This window comes from Egretta garzetta, unplaced genomic scaffold (genome assembly GCF_000687185.1).
Source record: "Egretta garzetta isolate BGI_Z169 unplaced genomic scaffold, ASM68718v1 scaffold72, whole genome shotgun sequence".
Classification (NCBI taxonomy): domain Eukaryota; kingdom Metazoa; phylum Chordata; class Aves; order Pelecaniformes; family Ardeidae; genus Egretta; species Egretta garzetta.
The window spans coordinates 1,672,959-1,687,768 of record NW_009259032.1 but is presented as its reverse complement, the minus strand read 5'-3'; positions in this window follow the sequence as shown (position 1 = coordinate 1,687,768).

Below are 14,810 nucleotides of genomic sequence, written 5' to 3'. Positions count from 1 at the left end.
GGGGGGTGGGGCATTTCCCCATTTTTATTAACAAAGAATTTAAAAAGAACTTTTGGAAGAGTAATATCATCTAGAACTTATTTCTGCTATTTTATCCTAATGAATATTCCTCCTAAAACCAAAAGGTCCCTGTTGATCTCTGGGATAAATCATAAGACCTCTGCCCACCCTTTCCCCAAAGTTCACCAAATTTTTCATATGCTTACTGCTGCAATGTTATTGGGTGCAGCTCCCACTAATCATTTGAAATTTGCTGGTTTGTGATGTATGCGATTTAGGATGAACTATCATATATTCTTCTGTAGAAATATGTGGTGTACTGTGAGACTACTGCTGACCAGCAGCCTAACTAGAAAACAGCTGTTAAGTTTAATTAAAAGTTATTTTAGCCTAGTTTTTACTGCAGGTAGGAGGGAAGCATGTTACACAAAAACTGTTGGTTTACAAATGCTATAATTCACCAGTGACAATGCCACTCAAACTATAGATTATAACCAAAAAACAATGATAACGCTGGACCAGCACTCCCTGCAAGCTGTATTATAAACACACAGAAATTGTGGTGCTTGGCTCAGGCAGTTTATAATGCAAGTGTAAGAGACCAACCCAAAGTATAATGGGTAAGAGAGCATGGCGAAATAGCTCATAGCAACAGACAGAGGCCACGGCATACCACCTACCTAACCTTAGCTTAACTAAACTGCAATTTTTTTATTCAATGGAGAAAGCTCTTCAAATGCTAGCGCTAGTAAAAATGAAATCCTTTCCTAGGTACATCTTTTTATAAGCAATTTGTTGATTCTCAGCATTGCAGTATCCAAGCATGCTATTCATTCTGCTTTGTTTCTTGCAAACTGTGGCAATTTTGCAAAACATAACACAGCTGCAAGTGTATCAGTATATAAGTACATGGTAAGAAAAAAAGAATCCTTTTATAACCGAAAAAGCTATTTTCTCTTTGTTGTCTTTGTTACATTTTATAATCATTAACAAAACCCAAAATTAGCGGCATGCAGCTGGTCTAGCTGCCGGCAGGATTATTATTTTTTTTCCCCCATGGGATGGAAGATTCATGTTTCCTGTTTCTAAAAAGACAAAGTTCACTTTCACTGGATGGGTAAAAAGGATAGTGATGGTTTTGGCAATGGTTTGATATGGAATCATAATTTTGTTCCTTTTATAGATAATCTGAGTAATCCCTTACCAACACCTATCATTTTTCTCCACCTATCACCTTTCTAATGGCTGACAGTTTGGAAAGCACATTAAAATCGAGCTTGATAAAAATGCTCAATATTTCACCTCCCAGTTGAACGCAGTGTAGTCAAGTACTACTATGGCAGGTGAAGAACCCTCGCTGTAATTCTAATTAATAATGGCTAAACCTGACTGTTCTCGGTTCTTGAGGTGCAAATAAAAGGTTTGATGGCTGCAGGCACCACCATCAGGTAAGATTACTGCCTTTGCCTCAGTGATGTTGCGTTACTCAAGTGGTTACCCCACGGTGATACAGAAGAACAGGGGATGCCATACATGGAGACAGAAGCCCCCAATGTGGACAAACTGAGCTTCTGCAAACCTGCCCCAAACACGGGCGTTTGGCCGTGCAGCAGCTTCCCAGCTGTGCTACCACATTTCCAAGGAGGCTGTCTCCCCCCTCAAGGGGGAACACAATGTGTCACAACCCTCCTCACCCAGCCACCGGTATGGCTTTAGGAAGGAAGGGGTTTTTTTCCTTGGGGGGGTCAATGATGATAACCATCAACATGGCAAATCTTCTGCCTGTGCTGGAGTAGCAGGCGGGAAAGCTCGGCTGTTTCATAATTAGTGTGAAAGCACTAACAGACTTCCAGGTGAGCAGTCCAGGATCAGACAGAGAAAGATTTCTGACCACTACTGTTAAGAAAAGGTCATTTTGCATCAGAAAAAGCTTCTGAGTTGAAAAATTCCCTGCTGCCACCCACCACAACACTCTCCACAGGTAGGCAGTCTTCAGATCTCACTAATCAAATCTGCAGTTTCTCCCCTGAGTACAGATTAGCAAGACTCTGCTCTGCCATATTATTCATTTATTTGGGAGATGTAACAGTGCCTAGAAAACAAGAACTACTGTAATTTGATTCTTTTTCCATAGACTGTATTGTGTGTTGTATACAATACTGCATAAATCCTCCACGGAAAACACTAAAATAATAAATAAATTTATTTTCTTTCTCAGCAAATCCATATTAACCAAGAAGAATATACAGAAGGAAGCAAGGACTGGAAGTCCTGTAAGAATCTGAGCATGCAGGTAACAGGTTTTGCATCTTACAGTGCAAATGATTCAGGGTTCAGACCTAATGAAATTTAATCAAGCACTCGACTCCTTTTGTTAAAGAGCTTCAAGGATGCAAATAATTTATATTTAAAACAATGTCTTTACATGTCAGAACAGATAATTTTGGAACAAGTTCTGCTAGTAGAAATTCATATCGCCTTCACCAATTCAAAGGGTATGCCTTAGGTTACTCCCCTCATTACTGGCATAGGAACTTGGCCCTGGGCCCTCCATTACAGTTATTTATTTCAGATTAAAATGTCAGATTCTTAAGGCAAGCCAGTAAGAGCAGGTGGAAGCAAAAGTACTATTTATTGGATGGAGAACTCCAAAATATTTGGGTTCTCTTCATTCAGCTGAAAATATTCTTCTCTTCCTCCCATGCCCCCATCAATGGTCTCACCAAACATTAGTTTCCTGCAAACAAATTATCACTCCTTAGATCTGCAAAACTGGATGGGAATTGTAAGGAAAACAGCATATGCTACTGTATTATTAACACCTCTTAATCAAATCCCAGTAGAAACCACAAGCATAATATCAGCTACAAAAAGTTTGAGTCTAAGTTTTCAGTGGAGATTCAGGAACAGCCTGTCCTTAGGGCTTCCAGTTTCTTTCAACCACTTCACACATTGTTATCCAAACTTCTTATTTGAACTGCTTGATAATTTTCTTCTGAAACACTTCTCTTTTCATGAGATTGATAAACCAAATGTTCTCTAGTAAAGGTCTACTTTGCTTTTTTATTTTGCTTGTTAGAAAAATGAGAGGCAACATTTCAACTTTTTTTTAGACTTCTTTTGCTTTTAACACAAAGTAATTGGCTTTCCATTATCAAAAATGCAAATAGAACTAGTCTTTTTCTTTTCTGATGAAGTTAATTTAACCATTTATCATTTCAAAATAAATGTTTGCTTTGTCACAAGTATCACAGAAAAATAAACAATATCATTACTTTGCAGTACAATTCACTTCTAGTTCTTCAGAAGGAACTGATCTATTTCCACAGACAACCTCGAATAACCCACAGAAATGCTTCATCAGCTCACTCTTATTATCAAGCTTTTAAGGTAAAATAGTCCTCACAAAACTATGTTTTCAGTACATTTTTTGCTAATGTTATTCCCTCATTGACTTCATTTTTATTAAACATAAACCTTGCTACAGCAACTACTTCCATACCTATTTTATTATATAAAAGAGGAAACAATGAATATTCATGTTTGTTTCAGCTAAGGAACAACCCAAATATGGACTGCATCATATCTTTTTAATCTCTGTGCCAAGCTGAAACAGGGTGAGTTGCTAGTTTGTTGAAGAGTAATAGGGAATGGGAGAAGAGTAACATAACTATTTCATGCCCTGGATTTGAGAGCGAATATTTTGTAATAAAGCACATTAATAACAATGTCACAGTTTTAGATTCAGATTTTGCAGTTTCCATGTCACAGATGTTATATTCATATCATTTTCACTTCCAACTATTAAATATTATTTTACAGAGATGAAACAAGACAGTCCCAAACCTGCATTCGAGAGGTGGATGAAAGTTTCAAAATGTTTCAAGTTATCTAAAGAACAAAACAGAGTAAGTACATCTTAGAAGGACAAGTAAGAAAGGCTGAACAGCGGTAGCAAAAGCACCTATAAATCAGTTGAGCACCTTCCTGTTAAGAGACAAGTGAGATCTCCAAGTGAGATAAACTTAGAGATATGAATCCCACTAAAAACTAAACTCTTTAAAAAATTAACCACACAAAGATGCATCCAGAATATGCCTTCATGATGGAAAATATCTTGGCACTACATATTAACTAGAGCACAAATCAGACCATCGTTTACCATGAACAGTAACTGAATTAGACAGTATTAGAAGGCCCTGGACAAGGTGTCCTCAGCTATACAGAACAAGGATGCTAGTGAATCTCCACTCTTCAGAAGTGAAGGAAAGCTGATATAGGAGAGTATTGCTTCCATAGATGTCTCTCCCTGTGTTCTCCACGTCTTTGTCTTTCCCCATTGCCTCACTTGCAAAAAATTTCTCTTCTGCCCTACAGCTGTTTGCCAGGTTAATTTTGTAACCTTTTCTCTATGTAAAAATTGCAGTTAATTGACCAGCCTCCATCCTCACCTTCATAAGTCCACTTCTGTCTCCTCATCGTATATGTCTTCTACTCCCAGCACAGGAATTTGAATGAGGCTGGCTCAGTATTTCTATCCTCTCAAAGATATTTTGCCCTTTTATTTTTCTTCTTTACTATAGAACTAATAACTGAAGTGATTTCATCCTTTAAGAGACTTTATCCGGTGTTATGCAGACAGAGAAACAGACTGAAGCGTTCTAACTCGTGCTTCTGTACTCTTGTCTTATCTCTTCACTGGTGGGATTTTGGCATCAGAAGTAAGCTACCCTGCTGGATGTTTATGTAATACGTAGTCAAAGCCAGCAAAGTGTAAAAAGGTTGAGTTACCTTAAATAGGCAAAAAGATGCAATCCTATCTTGCACACTTGCAACCTCAAAGAAAAATGTCAACGACAAGTCAGAGCTAGGAAATTATAATTTACATTTTTCACATGTGTACAGGACTTCTGCCTGTAGATCCCCAAAACACTACGACAACGGACTTGATCCTCCACATGGAAAAACTAAGCGAAAAAGAAGCACCCTAAAACTCAACAACCAAAGATATAGCTTTATTCTACCTACCATATTAGAGCATGCTTTAAATGAACAGGCAGCCATAAAGCAGCACTGTTTTTCTATGGAAGCATTTTAGTATTAGCAATAAATACAGTACATGTTACTTTAAATGCAGAAGTATTGGCAACGCGCAAAAAATTGTCTCTATTATAAACAAGGTTACCTGTTTACTGACTCCATTTCTAAACTATAAGTCAGTCAGAAAAGAGGAATTAATTGGCAAAAAAAATTCTGAGATGTCAAATATTTGTCTTGTATGAAGCCAGTGCTATCTAAGCTGGAGGCAAAACCCTCCCTCCTCCTGTTCCATCGGAAATGGGTACCGTAGCTACAAGTCACATACCTTTACTGTCTTGGCACAGTTGGTCATTATAACATTTATGATGCAAGGTAATAGACCATAAAGTGCAGTAACTTGCTGAGAACAAAAGACACGTTCTTCTTTTGTAATGAGTGCTCTAGAAACAATTTGTCCACAGGCTCAATTGTTCATTTATTTTTATTTTTATCTAATAACAATGCCTATGTCTCTAAATCTTTTTGGTCTGAAGTGCAATAGGATATGCTTGTTATAAGGTCCAATGAGCTCCCCCTGCCCAATAAACTCTCAAGCATTCAAACTCAAAAATACCACCTTTGACTACAACTTACATATATTAACCTATACTGGAAGCTTGGCAGAGTTTTAGTCACTGGAGACTGCCAGATAGCAGCATGGTTACATTTCTTTACATTTGCTTTATCATGTGAAGTAATATACACATTCCTGTGGAAAATCAACCTAATTTCTTTTAATTTCTATTAATTACCAGGACTGAGAGAGGTTTTTCTACTTGCCGTGATTTAACCCGGCTGGCAACTAAGCACCACACAGCCGCTCACTCACTCCCCCCTCCCTCAGTGGGATGGGGGAGAGAATCGGGAAGGAAAAAAAAAAGGTTAGAGCTGTGGGCTGAGATAGAGACAGTTTAATAAGAGAAAATAATAATAATAATGAGAATGGTAAGAGAATATACGGAACATACAAAACAAATGATGCACAACATGATTGCTCACCGCCCTCCGACCTATGCCCAGCCCATCCCGAGCAGCAAACACTCCTCGAGCTGCGATCACTCTCCCCGCAACTGACCAATTAACACCCCCCCAAGCATGATGTTATATGGTCTCTTTGGTCAGTTTGGGTCAGCTGTCCTAGCTGTGCTCCCTTCCCAGCTTGTTGTGCACCTGGCCAAGCACAAGAAGCTCAGAAAGTCCTTGAGTAGTCTGAGCACTACTTGGCAACAACTAAAAACATCAGTGTGTTATCAACATTCTTCTGGTACTAAATCCAAAACACAGCACTATGCTAGCTACTATGAAGAAAATTAACTCTATCCCAGCCGAAACCAGGACACTACTGGTACTATAAAGCCTTTTGAATTCTTGATCATATTCCAGTCTAGATTAAGACAACTGAAGTCCCTTCGCCCTTATTTCATCCCCTTTGGCTCAAAAATTGAGCTAAGAAAATTGTATCCCATTTGTTTACAGTTGAAAGGATTTAGACAAGGAGAATTACATTTTCCTAACCAGAGGGTTTGGAAACTAGCAGGGATATAAATCTACCTAAAATTGACACAAAATTAACTCCAGATGGTCAAGAATGTTTGTTTTCTTGTGCACAAGCTACATACATAACTAAAGAAATCTAACAATAAAGGCAACTTCCATAAGGAAAGGCAGCTTCACAAAGAGCCACCAGGTCCCTCCAAATTCTTCTGACCTAACAGACCATTCATATCAGTTCACAGATCACAAGCCCTAGGTATCCTTCATCTCTTTTACTCTCCACTGAAATGCCTCCTATGGGGAGAACACACATTGGAAGAGTCATTGAGGGTTCCCCCCCTCCCCCAACTTCTGCTGAATGCTAAGTTCTAATAACGTCTGGAACTTCATGGAGTATAATGAGTGTTGCTTCACACATGACCTGTGTGAACATTAAGTGACTATTTCCATTTTATAGTCAAGCTTAAGTGACGCACAGAGAACTTGAGTAACTTACCAAGGTGAGAAAGGAAAGGTGCAGTACACTTCAGACACAGATGAGTTCTGTGGTATACATCTCTCCCCTCTCCATGGGCCATACTGTCTCTCAAACTAATCACTGCATATCCTGCATAAGCCATGAACATGCTTTTTCTACAGCCAAACTTGCTGGTCAACATTTGAAAGTCTTCCACAAAAACAAAAGACTTTGCAGAAGGTGGATGTGATTAATACTTATTAATTTTTGCTTTGGGTAACTAACACACAGCTAACCCAGAAAAGTCAATTTCCTTCCCACAAAATATTTCACATTGTGAAAAAAAAAGTTTCTTCAGTTGAAACAAAAACTAACTGTGCATATACATGTATCCTTTTTTTTTCCAAGGGATCTTTCCTGGCTTATCCTCAAGCATCCACTCTCCTCCTCTTCCCTTCCCTAGGGGCTGCTGTTCAAGGTTGCCTGACTCCACAGTCAGCCAGCTCTGGGAGCAGGCAGAGGCAGCTCCAGCAGCTTGTGCTGACAGAAATAGGGACAGCCGGGCAGGCTAGCTGTGGGGGGGACACCAAAAAGAAAAAAAAGGTTCAACTAGCTGTACCAGGAGGCTAAATTCAACACAAAGACACAGTAGGAGATGCCAGAGTTCTTAACTCCGGAGCCAGCTGTGCTGCACTTTCCCCTTACAGGTCCTGATTCTGAAAAGGCCCATGCATGTGCCTAGTTATACCTGCTAGGATTAGATTTTCTGCTTTCACTGGACAAGTCACAGCATAAGAAATTAAATAGAGTCATGAGCATGTCTCATAGCTATGGGTAACAGTGGAGAGTTCATAATAATTACCTCACAGTATTCCATTAAACACGTATTTGTAATATACAAATGCAAATAAGCATATCTGCCTGTAGTATGACAGATCAGTTATGCTGATATTAGTCCCACATTTTTCCCCTTACATTAGGTCATTTTTCAAACCATTAGAGAAAGAGAAGCAGCACTGGGCTGTAACAATACCTTCCGACACTGATATTCAACAGCCATACAGACTTGAAACACAAAAATGTTAAAATACTTCACATCATTTTCTCCAAAACCAGCTGAAACAAACAGATTTTTTTCTTCATTTCCTTAATTTACTCTTTCATTCTAGTCCTGCCTATGTAGTACAATTACACTGGGCTGGTGGCAAATTACTGCACTCTTAAAATTCCTCATCCTTGAGAAACACAACTCCAATTGCCTGCTTAACAAGCAACACATGGAAATCCACAGAGATCCCCTTAAGATGAGATTGTCATTGCTTTATACTACTTTGCCTGATGGCTGCTAAGGTTCATCATGATCATCCTGCAAGAGAAGGAACATGTAAGCAATATCTTCCTTTGCAGGTTTTAATTACGGAAAGCATATGCAAAGTACAGTGAAGGTATCTCTGACATGCAATATGCAATAACCCACAACACTAATTAGTACTCTGTTGACTTTGTTTTGCAAATAAAGCAAGAGAGTACTATACATTTCTCACTTGCATGTCCACCTCTTTCTTCCTTTCCCTAGGGCTGCAGAATTATCTCGCTGAGTAATCACAATTCATTCAGCGTGAGAATCAACCTCAGGCTAAAGCTGGCCCTTTTCCTGCTTTTTTTTTTTCCTGCTGACTATCTGTATTTTTTTTTATTTTTTACTAAGACAGGTGGGGTTGTTACCCCCATTTTATAGATAAAGCAAGTGTTGCACAGGGAAGCAAACGAAGGAAAATAGTACACCATAGGTTAATTAATTCCCAGCCCCTCTGCCACCAAAACTATGATTCTTGTGACACCGAGATGTGTAATATTTGGGCAACAGAATTTAAACTGAGCATAGGGACAGTTGGACTGGTTAGAAGGAAAAATCATTTTCTTTGTGAGGACATTCAGGGAGTGGCACAGGTTGCCCAGGCAGGCTGCACCATCCCCAACCTTGCAGGTTTTCAAAATCCAAGAGGAAAAATCTCTAAGCAACCTAGCCTGACCCCACAGTTGACCCTACTTTGAGCAGGAGGTTAGACCAGAGACCTCCTGAGGTCCTTTCCAACCTGAGTTATCCCCCGATACCTGTGGTCAGAGGACAGCTATAGAAATCTACAGAGGGAAGACAAAGATTAAAGAAACTTTAAGCCAGTTATTTTACATTTTGTAACACTGGACAGAACTGTTGTGATCTGCCCAGATATTCTATTTTTGCTGGTGGTTGCTGTTGGGGATGTTTTTTGCATGTGTTTTTTGCATGAATTACTGTTAATTTGTGAGACAGCAGTCCTGAGCACTTGTATTTGAGAAACAATACTTACAAATGCTCCGCAGAAGCAGTGACAAGTAGCTAAAAAAACCAAACCAACCAAATACCAAAAAAATCTATTCAAAAGGATCCAGAGGAAAACTATAAGACAGTTCTTCACTCTGTTTAAGATGATTAGTGTGCTTCACAGAATAAAAGAGATGGAAAAAAGAATAGTATATTATCTCCTTAAAAATGCTGAATGACACTTTTACTTTTTCTGTCTCTTTTCTTAATATATTCCAGAGTCATATTTTCAAACTACTTTTAAATAGCATTCTCTATGAAATAACAGATAATAAAAAGATATTTTCAAATAATGGAAGTTTCTTTTTGTGGTAATTCTGAGAAACACAAAGACAACGAAATGTCATTAAGGGAAAACTACCAAAGAATAGAGTACAGGAGATGCAATTAAATTCTCTCTCTCTGCCAAAACTTATAGAACATAAAAAGAAAGAATTTTTGTGTTTACTCTTCCCTTTAAAAATCAAATATTCTAGCCACTTCAAACATTCCCCCTTCAAACCCCAGTACAAGAGTTGCCATCAGTACCATTGTTTCCATTTCTAGCATTGCACGATTCTTTTGGAGATGAAGGGAGTATCTCAGCTTTTGCTGATATGCCAGGCCCAAAACTCCCAATGAGGGGATTCACTTCAGATTTCCTCCATCTTTCTATAAATAGCATCCCTGTAAGAGGAGAGGGCAGGGGGACCAACTAAAACCAGTATTTCTCAATAAATAATTTACCTCTGTTCCTATTTCCTTTCACCCACCATGTGCTTGCCTTATCTCTTAAACTAAGCTGTTTAGATCAGGGACTTAAAAATCAAATCATCCCCATCCCCCCCCCCCCCCCAAAAAAAAAAAACCAAAAAAGAAAAAAAGAAAAAATCAGCTATACAATCACAGGTATAGAGAAAATATAGGTGGAAGCTTTCTCATCAGACAGGTGGTTTTGCAGCAGTGAATATAGAAATTTCTATCAGATCATAAGCCATTTCCCCCTTGGTTAGTTAGACTGCATAAACAGAGGATCTCCTGCACTTTGTAATTTTTAGACATTCTGCTCAGGACCCTACAGAAGAAATGGCCAAGTTTAATGAGGCCTCACAAGTACCGTAACCAAGCTTTGCTTCAGTGAAGTTATATGAACCACATGGGAAACAGGCTCAGCAGTGCAACAGCAAAGGTTTTGATGGCTTTGGATGCTACATCAGATTTTGGTTTTACTTCCACAAGAAATTTCCAGCTACATGCCTGCTCACAGAGTTCAGCCCTTTGGATCAAAAGTGATTTCCTGCAGCCAAAAAGAGTTAGTGGCTCTTCCTACCCATTCTTGTAGGAAATGCTTCCACATTCATTGGAAGGGAGACATCCTCTCTTCTTCCAGATGAGTGTTCCAAACAGCAGCACTATGGGGTCATTCCCTCTCTTTTCTTCTGGTCTAATTAATACACAGGCAACTCACCTTTATCCAAGCACTCTTCCTCCAGGTTATTAAGAACGTCATGAATGCAGAGAGGGCAGGCCCAGCTCCACTACAGCCAACCCAGATCTGCAGACTTATTAGCTACTACAGGCACTGTGTGAGCATAGCTAAACTGCTTGCAGGCATTGACCCAAGTCAGTAAGACTTTGGACCTAACTCAAGGCACAGCAGAGGCAGCTCCAGTACATTTGCATTGCCTTCCAGAAACTAGATCACTGTCATATGCAGGATGAAGCAGAGAGATTTTACATAGAGCAAGCCCAGATCCGAGCTGCCTGCCCTTCAGGTGAAACTAAAAAATCTTGCTGGCCCTGTGCCATACGTTGCAGAGACAGCTTGGTGCAATAAAGCACCAGTAGACTCATCAGTGCCTGAATTACCTATTGTTCTCTAGGTTATTTTTGCCCTCTGTTTTTCCAGATGTTGGAGATCTGCCTATGTTAGATATCATACACAGTGAAAGAGTTTCTCCAGAAGAAATTAAGAAAAGCCTTCCTGAAAATTTCTTCGTTTTTTAGGAGCTACGGTTTTCTTCTGGTTGGGATAGTTGAGTTCAAATCACTACTCCAAGACTGGGTGATCAAGGCTTTTAGCCAGTTTTTCACATAGTAAATGAGTGCTCCAGCAGGAGACAGCTGGTATCCCAGTGTTTAGACAGTCCATGCTCCTCACATGCGAGTATGCCTCCTGACAGGCACAGCCAGAAAATATCTACCAGACAACACCATAAGTGAAGAAGTAAAAAGCAAAACTGTTTTTTGAGACCCTTCAGAAGTAAGCATGGAGCTGCCTGCCACCATGAGAACAGGAGTTGTCCTCAATTTGCTGAGCAAATGACTAGGAAATTACATTCCTTCAGGATTTGCTGTCAACAAAGGCCAAAAATTCAAAGTATCTGAATTATGGATACAAGGCACCTCACTGTTTTCTTTAGACGTGAAAGTCTACTGTGTAGTTAGGCTTCAGGAATTAAGATTGCTGTGAACATGTAACAACTTTTAAGAGAAGTCTATGAGTACAGAAGTAGGGTTACTGAACAGCCAAGCTCTTACTCCAGCTCTGATTCACACTGCCTCAGCAGCTTCTTATCTTTCTTATCTGTCTACTTCTTATCTTTATCTGCCTCCAGTTTCTTAATCTGCAAAGGGAAGGTAGTACAGAGGTGCAGGAAAATCAATACTCAGTACTTGCAAAGCTTTTGCAGAAAATGGACTACTTGCTGTTCCCCAAAATGCACACCAGTGTGGGATCTGATCTGAAGTCGTGCCAGCAATGCATGTGTAAAAATTAGTTAACTGTGCAGAACTGGTGTGGCTTTACTCAGATGGTGACCATCTGAGCTCAGATTTGTACAGTCAACCCACCTAACTGCACATTCCATGTTGTGAAGATCTTCACCAGGTTTCCAGAAGGTAATGAACTTACCCACAACTGGAACAAGTTCAGCAGAAGACCAGCAAGATGTTTGCAGGGGTTGAAGCACTTGCCCTGTGAGGAAAGGCTAAGGAAAGCAGATTTGTCTAGGCTGGAGAAGAGAAAGCTTTGGTGGGATATAACAGCAGCCTTCCAATACCTGAATTCCCCTATGACAGCTTTCACTAACCTCCTTTCTAACCTTGTCAGTTAAGATTCACTGCTCATCTAATGTCCAGAGGCAACATTTCACAGAGGAGTAGTGAGATACTGATCCACATGAGCCTCCCCTACTGCTTAATAAGTAAAGACATAATGTCTTCAGGTGTGATGGGGAGAGGCGGAGGTGCCTGCCTTGATCAGCAGCTTCACAACGTCAAAGAGAAGTGGAAGCAGAGAACAAACAAACAGGGCCTCTCACCAAACTTCAGTCTCACACCCCTAACAAGGAGCACCAAACAAAGACTGTCTTTTTAAAGATGGAGGAGGTGGGGCGGCGTCTTGTCATGTTCCTGCTTGTATCATACAGACATGAAAAGAAACAAATTCTTATGATTTGCTACAGAGATTTTACTTCATAGACTCCTGGCAAATGTCTCCTCAGTTGGAGGGAAAGAAAAAGAAAAAAAAAATTCTTCAAGTCATCAGCTTGCACACATCTTATTATAGCAGCCTCTCCACTGAAATTCATGCATGCTGATGACAACGCTGGAACACACACATGTCATCTGAGCTGTTTATAGCCACTCTTTCATTTAATGCATCTCATCTGCCAGTTTCTTTTGCAGGTTTTGTCTGTTTTACCATGTTATCATTTAAGTCTTTATCTATAAATCAAACTGATGTATAAACCACTTTGTCATCTTTTGTTTTGCAACAGATGTACAGTAAGCAGAGACTGCTTCTGAATAGGAAAAAATGAGAACACAAACACAGGCTGGGATATGCACAGAAATTCCAAAAAAAAGGATGGGTTTTCTTACTGATAACCAATGGCACAGAAGGATGTTTATGAAAAGAATATGAGAGGTGAAAAAATGAGATGATGACATACTTTAGATGCAAATGTGATTTTTTTCTGGCTATAATGAAGCCAAGGATAGCAATCTGAGGGAGTGCCACATGGAAGAATTAGGGCTGAACTATTTGCAGGAGGCTCCTAGGACACAAACACTGAAGCAACAATTCAGTTGCATAAAAAAAAGCAGAAATCTATCTTAGGTTCAATGTTAATGAGCTCTCATTGACAAGCTCTGATCTTTGCCGACACACTCTGATCACTCCAACCCCCTGTCATGATTCCTGTGACACTATTACTACTGAGAAGACCATAAGTTGTAGCTACATTGCTTTTGTTCTCCAATCAGTAACAGAAAATGCACAACTTAACCACTGCCCAGTTCAGAAGGCTTCAGAATATCTGACTTAGTGCTGATGGAAAGGGTTTTTTTGCATAGTACAGGATGACACTTCTCTACGTTTGCTTGCGTTCTTGACACTATTAATTGCATTTATTATTAGCACTCCTCTTCTGGAGGCTTCTTTCACCCTGGAGAGTCGAGATGATCCAAAACACGAAACACAGATTTCTCCCAGCAAATGGGCAGATGCTAAGGTGCAGCACTGTAGACAAAGACCTACAGTCCAGTCCATCTGGCTCTGACATAGACGACGTTCAAAGCAAAGGCACGCCACACAAGGTCAGATATCTCAGTAGATGGCTTGCATGAGCCAATGTATCCCATACAACCTTACCTCTAAATCATCTTAAGCATTAGACATGCTGTTTTTAACATCACACCTAGCATTTCTAATAGCCTGAAGTGTAGTTCTCATTCTTGTTATCCACATAAACACCCAAACACCTGAAACTTCCTTAATCTCTTGATTAAGAGACTGCTGTCTTGAGAACAAACTTCCTTATGAGACTTCAGGTACCTGGGGTTTTGGTGAATATGGGGAAAAAAAATAAAATATGAAAAGGACCCTTAATCTGTTAAACCTTTAGCGAACCAGATTTAAATACTGATCAAATGTGAAGACTGAAAAAGTTAATAGTCACTTCCTCAAGAGTCTTACTTGTTCAATTTTGGAAATGCCTCCAAACACCAAAAAATGTTGGAGGCATCATTTTCTTTTCCATTAAACCCAAATGCACTTGTAGGAACCTTCTCCTACCTAAGCGATGACCTTAATATTGGTAAAAGCAGGTTTTGGAAAACTTAGGGAATGCAATTACTTTATACCCCAAATTAAATCTTTATATCATAAACAGTGATTAAAAATCAAGAACAGACTGAATATTTTGGGAGAGGGAAAAACAAAGAAAGAAAAAACCCCACGTCTATAGCAAAACGTAAATTAGAAAAGCAAATAGAAGCTATAATCAGCAACTTTCAACTGTAACTGCAGCAATATCCCTGATGACAAATAGTATAGTCAGCAAAAATTATAAGTGCTAATTAATTTATCATCTTTCTTAACTCTAGCAAATTACTTAAGATAGAAAGTAGCACATACATTATTATTTGTGC